We start from the raw sequence: 9,306 nt of genomic DNA, 5'->3' as shown, positions 1-9,306 counted from the left end.
GTGTATATGAGATGCAGTCGCAGGAACAAAACCAGATGCTAACAATTGATCTAATTTTCTAGATAAGGCATCCACTTTGGCATTCAAGTCCAAAGGTTGGGATACCTCATAAAGAGTTTGGCTCTGAGCGTTTGTCCTACGACAAGATGATGAATGGTGTAAAGAGTTTTCAGACAAATTTTCAAAAAGTATCCATGCATCATCCTCACTCTTCAACATAAAAGTACCCCCACATGAGGCATCTACCATCTGTTTATGAGGCTCAGTCAAGCCATCATAGAAGCACTGTACAAGCTGCCACTTGGGAACAGCATGATGTGGACACTTTCGTAAAAGGTCCTTCATCCTCTCCCAAGTCTCATGAAATGGTTCTCCCTCTATTTGTGAAAAACCAGTTATGGCTTTCCGTATATGATTGGTCTTCCCTATGGTAAAGTACTTCTTAAGGAACTCGTGTTGCATCTGAGCCCAAGAAGTAATAGAGTTGGTCGCTAAGGAATTTAACCAATACTTTGCTTTGTCTTTAAGAGAAAACAGAAACAAACGCATCCTTAAAGCATCCTCTGTAAAATTCTGCAACCTTATGGTGGAGCAGATTTCAATGAATTCATCTAAATGCTTATAAGGATCCTCGGTACTAAGTCCGTAAAATAATGGAAGCATTTGAATGAATCCGGACTTAATTTCAAAATGAGCTGACATAATGTCCGGCAACTGAAGGCTTGAAGTAGGTGTGTATGTCGAGGGAACATAGTGATCCCTCAACAGCATAGGCTTTGGTTCTTTAGCCATTGGTGAATTAGAATGGGCTCTTAGACGTGAGTTCCGTTTGGATCTACTTCGTCTAGAAATCCGCTCTAAGTTTGGGTCGTATGGAAAAATAGGCAATGATAATGAACGACGACCAAACATGCACCAATAAAATTTAATCTATATATACAAGGTACAGAAAAGAAATAAAATGAAAAAGGAAGAAAACTAACCAATTCTGTAGTGAGGCAGTGCAGCAGCAGCTGAAGTGCTGATGCAGGAAAAGTAGATCGATCGAAATAAAATTAGATCGATCGATTTTTCTGCAGAAACAGAATTCTGCAGAAAACAAACAGAACTGAATTATGCACTAAAAACAGTAAAAACAGAAAGTAGGCAGTAAGGAAAACAGCTTATAAACAGAATTTACAATATGTACTAAATCAAACTAAATACAATCCTAAATATCCCATAAACAACCGTTACAATCCCCGGCAACGGCGCCAAAAATTGGTAGCGGGCTAACCGGCTACATGGATTTTACATTTATAAGTTTACCACTCGCAATAGTACGAATCAATTGTACTATAGTAAAGGTGATCGAACCACAGAGATTATTGGTTGTTTTGCGTAATAGGATATCTAAATGAACGTATCTAACTTAACTTAAGAGTAAAAATAAGAGTAAAGGCTGTAGAATTGACGCTACAACAATAAGGTGAAGAAATGAAAGCGGAAAATGAAAACAAACTTAAAAGAAACTTAGGGTGTTGATCTTATCCAATCCTCAACCAATGAAATGCTTAAAGTCTATATGGTTTTTGGAGAGGATTTGGATCAAACCCTAAGAACTAAGTTAGCTAGACATGAAGTAAACTAATCTAAGCATGAAATTAAAGGAAAATAGTAAAAGAACAAGCTAAAATTGAACTAAAATAGTAGATTAAAACTTAAGAAATTCGGATTACAAGCAAAGAAATAAAACCTAAGCTAAAACATAAAGAACAAAGAGGAAAAAGAAGAAGAAATTGCTCTCTGGGACCAAGCCCAGAAAACGTGCATTAAAGGAATTACAAAAACACTAAAAATTGAGTGATACACCTGAGCAAATCCGAAATCTCCAAAAGTTGCATGTCTAAACCTAAATCCCTAATCTCATATATATAGAGAATTGGATTTACAAAAGACCATCAAGAATTAATTCTAGCCAAGTATTCAGAGCTGGTCGGCGTCCATTTCTGTCCACAAAATCCAACTTATGATTTGAATTGCATAAAGAATTCAAAAGATCTTAAAGGAAGACGGAAAATTCGATCGATCGATTATAAAGTCGATCGATCTAACCTTCGATCTATCTAATTTTATTTCGATCGATCTCATTTAAAGTCAATCGATCTAATTGCCTTAGCCAATTCTTCAGCTCCCAGGAACAATCTCGAACTCTGGAAATGACTAAAATACCCTTGATGTATTTCCAAGTCTAATTCAAGTGTTTTGAATTAGATTTCAATTAAGACCTGAAAATAAGACAAAACACAAAAACTACAACAACATGTTATTTATACAATAAGAACTAGGTCTAACAAATGCAAATTAAGGGGTCTTGAATTGAATAATTGAAGACTTATCACAATGCTTGAACTTGCCTGCGGTAACGAGTTTCGTCAACATGTCTGCTGCATTCTCAGAAGTGTGGATCTTCTCAAGTAACAAATCACCTGTAGAAACCAATTCCCTGATCTTGTGAAACCTCAAATCAATATGCTTGGTTCTCACATGATACACCTGGTTCTTTGCCAAATAAATGGCACTGTAACTGTCATAGTTTAGCTGAACTCCACCTTCCTGAATACCCAGCTCCATGACTAACCTCTGAGCCACAAAGCTTCCTTAGTGGCCTCAATCGCTGCCATGTACTCTACCTTAGTCGTGGACATCGTAATAGTAGATTGGATCATGGATCTCCAACAAATAGATCCTCCCGCAAGACTAAACACATACCCTGTGGTCGATCTCTTGTCATCCATATCCATTGCATAGTCTGCATCTACAGACCCAACAACTGACACATCACTCTTTAATCTGGCAAAAGTGATGCCATAGCTTGTAGTACCCTTCAAGTACCTAAAAATCCACTTGATTGCATCCCAATGTTGTCTCCCTGGATTTGCCATGAATTTGCTCACCACATTGACTACTTGAGCTAAGTCTGGCCTAGTACATACCATCACGTACATCAGACACTCCACTGCCCTAGCAAATGGGACGTTGGACATGTATTCAGTTTCTTCAATTGTCTTTGGACACTGTGAGGTAGACAAACGAAAATGATTCGCCAAAGGTGTACTTATCGGTTTTGCATTCTCCATGCTAAACCTCTCCAGCACCTTCTTCACATATCCGGCCTGGGATAGCCACCATTTCCTGGTATTCCTATCCCTGCAAATCTCCATCCCAAGAATCTTCTTGGCTATGCCAAAATCCTTCATGTTGAATTCTTTGCTCAACAAGGCCTTCAGCTTGTTGACTTCTTTCATACTTCTAGCTGCGACAAGCATATCATCCACGTATAGTAACAGAAAAAAATATATGAGCCATCATCAAGGCTCCTCACATACACACAACAGTCATACTCACATTTGTTGTAGCCAATCTTGATCATGTAGGAGTCAAACCTTTTGTACCACTGCCACGGAGACTGCTTCAGCCCATAAAGTGACTTCTTCAATTTACAGACTAAGGGCTCCTGTCCAGGTTGACTAAACCCTTCTAGCTGCTCCATGTAAATCTGCTCCTCTAAATCACCATGGAAAAAAGCTGTCTTCACATCCATCAGCTCCATTGCCATGTCAAAATGTGCTACCAATGCCAAAACTACTCTGATGGAAGTATGCTTGACCACTAGGGAAAATATTCCCTCATAGTCAACCCCTTTCTACTTGAACTTTTCTCCCCCTTTTTCTGATATTGCTTCCTTCTTCTTGAACACCTATTTGCACCCTATTGCCCTCTTCCTCTTTGGAAGCTCCACCAAATCCCACGTCTGATTCTTGTGCAAGGACTCCATCTCTTTCACCAGAGCACCCACCCATCTACTTTTCTCCTGGCTATTGATAGCCTCTTGAAAAGTAGTAGGATCTCCGCTACTAATAACAAGAGCATAAGAAGCCATGTCTTCGAAACCATACCTGATTGGTGGCTTGATAGTGCGCTTGGGTCTATCTATGGCTATAGTGTGCTGCTCCTCAGTGCCTGAAGTAGAGGACTCTGTACCCTGAGAAGTGTTCTCCTACATAGAAGTCTCTAGCTCCACCTGCACCACCTGCTTATCACTGCTACCTCTTTCTGGCATCTACTGCTTTTCTCCCTAAGTGCTCTTTGGATCCCACAGCTTGTAACCCACCCTTTCTCGTACCCAAGAAAGATACAGTGTCTAGACATCGGGTCAAGTTTCGATCTCTCTTCACTAGGTATGTGCAGATATTCTGGACAACCAAATACTCTCAATCCAGAGTAATCTACCTTGTTACCTGTCCACACCTCCTCTGCAACCTTGCCTCCTAGTGTTACACTTAGTGATCTTTTTATCAAGTAGAAAGCCATACTCACTACATCAGCCCAGAAAATCTTCGCAAGTCCAACATTCGACCTGAGACATCGTGCTCTCTCTGCAATCGACATGTTCATCCTTTCCACCACACGGTTTTTGCTGCGTTGTCATGCGTACTATGAAGTGTCTTCTTATCCTATGCTGCTCACAAAAGTCTCTGAACTGATCATTCATGTACTCAGTTCCATTGTCTGATATGAGGCACTTGATCTTTCTCCCAGTCTGGTTCTCCACTTCAGCTTTCCACAATTTGAACTTGGCAAACGTCTCTGACTTGTGCCTCATTAAGTATACCCAAACCTTTCTAGAAAAATCATCAATAAACGTAAGAAAATATACTTGTCCTCCTTGTGATGCTATCCTCACTGGCCCCTAAACGTCAGAATGGATGTAGTCTAAAACACCATCTATCTTGTGTGCGGCTGATTTGAATTGCACCCTGCTCTGTTTTCCTAGAACACAAAGCTTACAAAATTCAAGTTTACATGTTTTAACACCCTTCAATAGATTTCTCCTATGAAGTTCTAATATGCCCTACTCACCCTTATGACCCAACTGCATATGCCACAAGACAGTATTATCAGACTCAAACTCCACAGAATCTGCTCCACCTACAACTGTAATACCTAACAATTTATAGATATTTTTCGAATTCTTCTCTCCCTTCATCACTACCATCGCACCCTTCACTACTTTCATTATCCCGCCTTTAGACTTATAACTAAACCCATTAGAGTCTAAAGTACCCCGATGAAATTATATTCTTCTCTACATTTGGTACATGTCTAACATCACACAACGTTCTAACCGCACCATCAAACATTTTAATTTTGATATTTCCTTTGCCAGTATTTTGACAATGTGCACCATTACCCAAAGTATCTATACTAGAATTAACTGACCTATAGGTGTCAAACCAATCTCTGTTGGACGTCACGTGAAACGAACATGCTGAGTCCAGAAGCCAAGAATCCACAGAATGCTCTAAAGTTCCTGCAACTGAGAGCATATCACCATCAGCAGTGTCTGAATCATCCTCCACTACGTTTGCAGACCTTAAGAAACCTTCGTTCTCGTCATCCTTCTTTTTATTTTGGGAAAAATATATTTTAGCCCCCCAAATTACCACCCTTTCTTCGGATGACCCCCCAAACTACCAATGCTTAGATTTTGGCCCCCAAAACTACCACTTTCTGATTTTTTGGCCCCATCCGTCCATTTATGCCATTAATTCTAAACAGAATTCTGAAAATACCCCTCCTACACTTTGAAATTCTCACGGTTAAGGGAGGGGTATTTTCGGGTTTTTGGCCAATTTCTATTAGAATTAACGGCGTAAATAGACGAATGGGCCAAAAAATCAGAAAATGGTAGTTTGGGGGGCCAGAATCTAAGCATTGGTAGTTTGGGGGGCTAATATATATTTTTCCCTTTTATTTTTCAAGTCTGGACAATCCCGCTTCATGTGCCTTTTCTTCCCGTACTTGTAGCAATTGACGTCCTTCCTCTTCCTGGACTTTGACCAAGAATTCCTTGCATTCGAACCCTTCTTGTTGCTGCTTCTTCCACGTTCCTGGTTACCCTTCACAATTAGCCCTTCTCCTTGAGAACTCTCATCGACTTTCTTCCTTTGATGAAACGCAAGTAGGGCTGCTGTAATGTCCTCTAACTCCAAGGACTCTTTCCCCCATGTTAGAGTTGTAACCAAATTTTTTTCATATGTGTTAGAAGTTGAGAGTGAATCCAACAACATCAATGCCTTGTCTTCGTAATCGAACTTCACATCAAGCCTCTTCAAATCGCCGATTATTTGATTGAACACATTAATGTGTTGGCTCAAGTCTGAGCCTTCCGCCATCTTCAACCCGTACAACTGCTGCTTCAGATAGAGCTTGTTCGTCAATGACTTGGACATGTATCGGCTTTCCAGTTTCAACCAAATTGCTGCCGGAGATTCTTCGTCCATGACATGAGACATCACGTCATCTCCTACACAAAGCCGAATAGTAGCCACCGCCTTTGCCTCGAGCTCCTTCCAATCTATGTTTGCCATATCGTTTGGTTTTGTCCCATATAACTCCTTCACCATACCTTTTTGCACCAACAAATCCTTGACACGCCTCTGCCATAACCTGAAATTGCCCGTTCCATCGAACTTCATCACATCAAATTTTGCAGAAGATGTCCCAACCCCAGCCATCGAAGAACTTGCTTCTAGAACCTAGCTCTGATACCAATTGTTGTGATCTGTTGTTATTGTGCACACACCAATGATGAATAATATGAGAAGAAAAATAGATAAAAGAGAGAGAAAGACATAGTATTTACGTGGTTCAGCAATTTGCCTATGTCCACAGGAGTGAGTGTGGCTATATTCAATAATCTGTCTGTTCAAGGTTACAATACAACATATATATAGTACTCCCTGCCATCCCCCAAGAACCCCCATTAAACCTAGCAGTAATCTGTGTTTTCTCTAACACGTGTCCAGATGGCTACAACTTAGTGTCTGAATGGTTACATTAGGTCTTCCCCGTTTGTAGCCATCGCATTGCTGTCTGAACACCACATCAAACAGGTGCTCTCGGATTTAGGTGTCCGTTGAACTATCCGAACACCTAAGCGAACATGAATTCCTTGTGGTTGCTATCTGCTACCCCGTTCGGACACTTCTCCGAACACTTGAGGACGTCCGGACGCTCCTTTGAGTCGTTCGGACAGTTACCTGTGAATATGAGCCACTTGTTCCAACACATGAGATGGTTGACCTAATTAAATTAGGAACCCTTCTTCCATAAGGAACTTCGTCGCGTATTAGGTTCTTGGAGTTTCATCTCTCACTCCCATTAAGGAAAACATTGTCAACCCTAAACTTGGAGTTTCATCTCCCACTCCCATTAAGGAAAACATTGTCAACCCTAAACCTAACAAAATTATGTCGTAGGTTCTATGGAGTTTTAACTCCTAAACAAATTCTTATTCATAACTTTTCCAAATTGTTAATCTTAAACATGACATTCCAAATAAGTTGGAATTCCTCATGTTTAAGTCTTGTGAAAAAATCACAACCAATTCTCTTAATAAATTATCAAAACCTGGAATATTCTTCGAAAAATTAGATCCCAAAAATATTAGGTTAAGGATTTTTGGATCCATACTGTTAGAGTTTATGGATTAGGATTACTGTTTGAAAAACCCAAAATAATCCAAGGCTTGCCGCCCCTTAAGTTGAGGAACCTTAGGTATTCCACCCCTAAAGTGGCGGCCAGTCACCACAACCAAGTGGTGCCATAGTCACGGGTTAGACCCGTGGCTCTTCTCCATTGCCTAGTCATGAGCAAACCTTATGCCCTAGCAAGCATTGTGATTAAATCACTATGCAACCAAACATTTATGAATGCAAAATCATGCTTCAATAATATAAAACTCTTTTCAAATGATTGACAACATGAAAACTATACACTCAAAAATCTAGACAAGATTGATTTCATAAACGTGTTTTAATCCTCAAGAACTTGAATAAAATTTGAAGTTATTCTAAAGCACATCCAAGCAACTTGTAACCTTATTTTCTTTTGATCACTAACATAGTAACATGTTATATACCATATATAACAGATTCCATAATCTAAGAAATTTCATTCTTTGATTATGTATAAAAAAAGAAACCTCAGAGCAGAATAATATAATATAATACAAATTTTTAAAAATATGACCATAAGAATAAGACAAATATTAAAAAATCTGACCGTTACGAAAAGACAAACATTAAAAAAAAGATTAAATAGAGAAAGAATAAATAAATCTGAAAATATATTAATTAAATGGAATAGTGATAGTGAATAGTTAAAATGATGAGGCTGCTGGAGGTGCATTAAACAAATGGCTCACTAGAATAGAGAAAAATAGTTTTTAACTATTTTGGTTAGTAAAATTTGGTGAGGCTACTAGGAATGTTCTTAGAAGTTATAAACATGTACCATGAATTTAAAATTTCAGACTTGGTATGCAATAGAAACATAGTGAAACGTGCTGAGAAAAAAATTGAAAACACTGTTTCGACTTTTCCAATGCGTTAATCAACCATTTTACATATGAAATCAATTGTCAAATCAATTTTTAAACACAAACAAGTCATGCTCAAAAAATCGAAATAAAACAGTTGCTGCAAGAATTCAGAAAATTCTAGATCTGCTGACAAACAAAGATTGGACATAACTCTTTCGATTTTCATCGAAACGTGAATCCCTTTAAACCATTGAGTCAACCACGATTTTTCATGCAGAAAACAATCCCAAATTTTTTTTAAGACTTGTTTAAAGCATCCTCAAAAATTTGTAATTACAACATCCCTTACTGTAAAAATATTGCAACATTGTTTTGTATAGTAAAATAAAAATAAAAAACCAAACGTGCTTCTATTGACTTGAAACGTTCTAGATCAGATCCTCACATGTTAATAAACATGTTTTAGGATCGAAAACGATCAATCAAAATCCTCAGAGCTTTTGGATTAAAAATCCAACACAAGCAATATAACATAAAGCCAAAAAAATGAAGAACAAGTGTAAAAATCTAAACCAGGTTTTCTTGAAGTTGGCTCTGATACCACTTGTGGGGGATCATGCACATACAGAGTAAGCTAAACGGAAACCAATCTTAGGAAAGTTTTTGCTTCAAGATAAACAATGCTAGATGTAACAAATGTACAAGTTTGAGGTACTTAAAATCGAATTCAGCTTTTCCTAGGCATTTATAGCTATTTAATTCTAACTGAGATTCTCCTTGCATGTTGAATGATCAAGAACACGTTCTTGACATTCTTGGTGTTCTTGATTAAACCTTTAGACCTTCTCTTTGATGACTAATTATAACCGAGAATGTGGACTCACAAACTATTATCAAATCAATAGAATAGGTAGAAGCATAATCTTGTGAAAATAAAA

At 38.4% G+C, this 9,306-nt stretch overlaps 1 pseudogene; it reads left to right on the top strand.

Moving 5' to 3' along the window:
• The first annotated feature begins 307 nt into the window (after window positions 1–307).
• On the top strand, window positions 308–405 carry LOC133853089 (small nucleolar RNA R71; annotated as a pseudogene).
• Window positions 406–9,306: the final 8,901 nt, after the last annotated feature.

The sequence above is a fragment of the Alnus glutinosa genome, chromosome 12, assembly GCF_958979055.1.
Source record: "Alnus glutinosa chromosome 12, dhAlnGlut1.1, whole genome shotgun sequence".
In the NCBI taxonomy this organism is placed as follows: domain Eukaryota; kingdom Viridiplantae; phylum Streptophyta; class Magnoliopsida; order Fagales; family Betulaceae; genus Alnus; species Alnus glutinosa.
This window is presented reverse-complemented; position numbering and strand designations above follow the sequence as displayed.